At 41.2% G+C, this 4,768-nt stretch overlaps 1 pseudogene; it reads right to left on the bottom strand.

Annotated features, from left to right (window-relative positions):
- Positions 1-3,716: 3,716 nt before the first annotated feature.
- LOC140076341 (U6 spliceosomal RNA) lies at positions 3,717-3,835 on the bottom strand (annotated as a pseudogene).
- Positions 3,836-4,768: the final 933 nt, after the last annotated feature.

Raw genomic sequence — 4,768 nt, 5'->3', positions numbered from 1 at the left:
ACTAAGTGACCACAGAGACCACAATTAATTTACTCCATATCCCCTCCAGCTGTATGCTTGGAGCATGTAGCCCTCCCCCAGGGTACGGCTGGGTCCCGTAGGGTGTTATAGATGCTAAATTAAGACTCTGAACAACCAGAAAGTTGTATTAGGCCATAAAACTACCCAATCCTTGAAACCTTAGACTTCCTGCAGTTGAAAGAGCCAGTGACTTTAATTCCTTTATTTATATAGCGCACACAGATAACGAAGCGCTGCACAAGGCGCCAAATCAGTCCCTGTCCCCAATGGGGCTCACTATCTAATCAACCTACCAGTATGTTTTGGAGTGTGGGAAGAAACCGGAGGAAACCCAAGCAAACACAGAGAGAACATACAAACTCTTAAGGGTAGATCTGATAGTAGGTTCCTATTGAGGGGAACCTGTCAGAAGAAAATAACCTAATAAACAACTACCAGCATGTGGCCAGCAGCTGAACACCTTCCAGATCATTTTCCTTCTGGTGGCATCATCTAGAAAATCAACTTTGAAATGAGATGTAAACTGGTTGTATAAAGTCAAGGATGCAGAGAATTTAACACTGAAGTCAAGCTCTCTCTTCCTCAGAAAGCCCCTTCATTGTAATTGATGGTCCTGCATCCAGAGACCTCACTAACCAGATCTCCTGAAGTCCGATACATGATTTCAATTACAGAATAAGGAGGCTTTTACAGCTCCCCACCTTGACTTCAGCGTTAAACTCTCCTCCTCCTTGACTTTATACAACCATTTTACATCTCACTTCAAAATTGATTTTCTGGTTGATGCCACCACCCTGATTCATGAAAGAAACAAAGAGTAGAAAGTGTTATGCTGTATGACAATGGTTTATAAGGCCAATTTCTGATGACAGGTTCCCTTTAACCTACTAAACCCTAATCTACTTTAAGTTAACCCTATAACGCTTTCTAAACTAAGTTAAACTTTATCTTCCTAATATGTACATTTTCTGGAGAGGATACAGAGGCCTGGGGTAGCCTCTGCAAACAGTTGCTGAGCCATTGTATCCCCCGGTTTTCGGCATAAATATTGTGACTTTGTTGGGCTTTTGGAGGCTACTTCATGTTGTGCTAAACCATAATTTGGTACAAAAGTGTTAAACTGCAAATGTTAGAATATTTTAGGTCTTTTGGTATATCAGTTATTAGTTAGTTATTATGTTAAATCTTATGAAGTTTTTTTTTCTATAATGACAACTGTAAATGTTCTCAAAATTGTCTTCTCCAGACCCTTCACTTTCCACCACATGTATCGACTCACATGTATAGACCCATAATATATGACCCACTCAATCACTTAACCCTTGTAACACCCTATTTAGTTATAAATGGCTGAATATATCACCTTCTTAGGAAAAAAAACCCTTATTTACCAGTCACCATCTTTTATTGAGCGTTTGTTTTAGTGTCTTCTAAATATTAAAGGCTTGTTAGAAAACATTAACATCCTATTTAGGTTTATCAGCTTTTTATGATCTTTGGCAAAATGCATTATTTAATGGGATTTTATGGCGGGCTATAAAATGTTTGTCATCCCCTTGTGTCTGGATTTTACTGGCTTTTTAAATGCCAGCTGAGACCCTTTGTTGTAAGTTTCTAGGACCATATATTACATGTATACATTGTGTAATAATGTAATAACACAGCACAGGCAATGCATAGTGCTAGGACTGGCTATAGGCTCAGTTCACACTAACTTCAGGTTTTTCCATTTATTTACCAAAAAGATAACGGATGGTATATAAATGGTAACACAACTAACCATAACGGATGACAGTGACCATTACAGTTACAGACACTTTACTTTCACTTTCAATACATCGATCTATAGCTTCCATATCTATCCCTCAACTCTATCTATCTATCTATCTATCTATGGACGGAACTAGGAGAGGCAGGGCCCCATACCAGGATTCTGAATGGGGCCCCCCTTCCCACTCAAAAAGGTCATTGACCAGAAGATGTTAAAGGGGCTGGCCACTTATAGGAAACATCAAAAGGGAAAGTATAAGGGTCTGCCATATTAAACTTACCCTGAGAATGTTTCTTGTTTGTCTCTGGATGTCACAGGACACATGGCCCCCTGGAAGTAGGACTTGGGACATCCTCTGACATCACGTTGGCTTCTGGGTTAGGGACAGTGCTGTCTAGTTTTTACTGTCTGCTCCCCCCTCTGTGATAACCAATATCATCAGTGGTTAGAGGGGCGCATAAAATAATGTCTGCACGCACCCCACATTTGCTGGTAGGTATCAGGACACGGGGCGTCACAGGAAGTCCCGATTCCCGCTGCCCAGGGTCACTTGCCCTGCGGCTCCCGGTGATGAACAGGAAACCTTATCAAGTTAAATATAATATAGATGACTCTATTAGGGTCGAAGGGGGTCGAGACAAAATATTACCTCTTTCCCATCACATGACCTTGCCATTGGACTGTGTGAGAATACACGTTTATCCAATGATCCCAATGTGATCAATACTGATTTTCCCGACTTGGAATTCTAACCCTCTGAAGAAAGAAGGTTAAAGGAATTTTGGATAGAAGATTATATTACCAACAGAAAGTTCAAAGAAAAAAGTCCAGAGGTGAATTTTATTGCCTGTTTAACCTTTCTATCTCAGGGGTATCCTGGTTTCTAAAGGAATGTTAACAGTGGGAGTATTAGAAGCGGATGATAATCCGTAACACGTTACACTTAATATATATTCCTTTATACAGTCTATATGCAGCTTCCTATACTTCTCCATCTACCTTCCTGCATTATCTTGGATGGATCCGTAATTGCACTGGATACAGTCCATTCCATTAAGTGACCGGAGCTTCAGAAGTGTTTTCTCCTTCCATCAACCATCAATGTCTGGAGTTTCCAACATACCACAACGTCTCCACATGTGTAAAACATTTCTACCCAGTGATAGCTTCTGATTTACACGTCTGTAATTTACTGCTGCAGTGAAGAAGAGAGAGCAAATGGGAGATAATTTAGTGTCTTAAGTATTGTGGATTATGGAGCGGCCCCTGTAAATCCATCCAGACGGAGGCTCCAGATACTCAGAAGCTTTACATCTGGATTTGGAGATACATTATTAAAAACAATTGTTGCCTATGTTAAAGTCAGTTGTAGTTGGGTAAAACATGGCTTTTATTTTATTAATGGGACATAAAGCGAAAAACATATTTATGGATCATATATTTGATTGGCATGAATACAAGGAAACCTAAAAGCCGCACAAAGTGTTTCATGTACGGATAATTTATCCCATGTTTAGCTTATGCGCATGATCATATCAGGCGACGGCAAGAAAATGAAATATATTTATAGAAAACTTCCCCATAAAACATAAAATACTGAAAAATTCCATCCAATATTTCAGATTCCAATAATCTAACAGGTGTGTTTGGTCTGTGGCAGCAGAGTCATCTATCAGGTAAAGCAGGGGTCAGAATCCTTCAGCTGGAACTGCACGTAAACGTTCATGTTGGGAGTTGTAGTTTCACATGAAGTTTTATAGTCTTCTATGGGGGTCTCCAATATTAGTATCTGCTATGGGCGGTCAACAGTGTAACAGTCTGCTTTGTGGGTCTCCTGTATAATAGTCTGCTATGGGACGATCTTCAGTATAATAGTTTGCACCAGAAAAAATATGGCCTCCTCCATAACCCCTACAACCATCCTAACCATTTCCATAGCTTCATAAATTTATGTGTCATCTTTGCGCAGGGACCATGCTAATGTATCGTTCCAATTTTCTCTGTATAGTTCCAGTTTTGTATATGTGCTGCTGAAGGGAGCACTTAAGGTTCTGATCCTTAATCTATCTATCTACTTTGTACCTTTTGTTCCTTTTTTTGGGATATATCCCTGCTTTCACTGTGGCGGGAAGGGCAACGTCTAACCACGATTTGTATAGCACTCGAACCTCTGACAGGATTAGACCACTGTTCAGAACTCCCTTCGTGCGGTTTTCTTTCTTCAACCCCGCCACTGTCTCCAGCGGGCCTCTAGAAGAAAATACTTTGTACCTTGTTGACCACAAGAACAACATTTATCAGGGCTTGTGGGACAGTCAGTAGTGGATTATAATATAGGCAGTTGGGGCGGTAACCCGGGGCCCAAGCCATTTTTAAACTGAAAAAGACCTACACCCATGAAATCTTAATACATCTGTTCCTGCTCTCAATACACATGTACGCACAAGCTATTTCAGGACCTTTGAAGGTCCTCCAAAGGTCCTAAAGCTTAATTCTGGTGCCATATGAAGGAAGAGAATTCCTGACTTGTTGGAACTATCATATTCATACAGCCCATGGCCAATAGCAGTCTTTATCCGCCACTGGGGACAGTTTTCTGGCATATTTCTGGCATATAAGCACACGGCCAGGAATTACACTACCCTTCCAAATGGGTGTAGAGGGGTGTAGGGTTAGCGGGCTGCTCAGGGGCAGGCTTTTAGGTGCAGGCTAAGGTGCAATTCTATGGCTGCTAGGACCTGGTGTAGAAGTGTGCTGGGAGTGAAGATCAGCGCGACTCTGCTGTCTGCTCAGAGTCTGGGTGTCGCTGGGTGTCGGGGGCACCATCATACACTGGTACACTTAGTCCCATAGTATTTTAAATGTGCCCCATAGTATCCACCCATTGTACTGTACTAGCTGTAGGAGTATTCTTGACAGTTATGTCCACATAGAATCAATCATAGGCCACATCTCCTTCCCATGCTATGAGACCAA

Source organism: Engystomops pustulosus, chromosome 8, assembly GCF_040894005.1.
Source record: "Engystomops pustulosus chromosome 8, aEngPut4.maternal, whole genome shotgun sequence".
Taxonomy (NCBI): domain Eukaryota; kingdom Metazoa; phylum Chordata; class Amphibia; order Anura; family Leptodactylidae; genus Engystomops; species Engystomops pustulosus.
The sequence above is the reverse complement of the archived record's forward strand: the minus strand, read 5'-3'. Positions and strand labels throughout refer to the sequence as shown.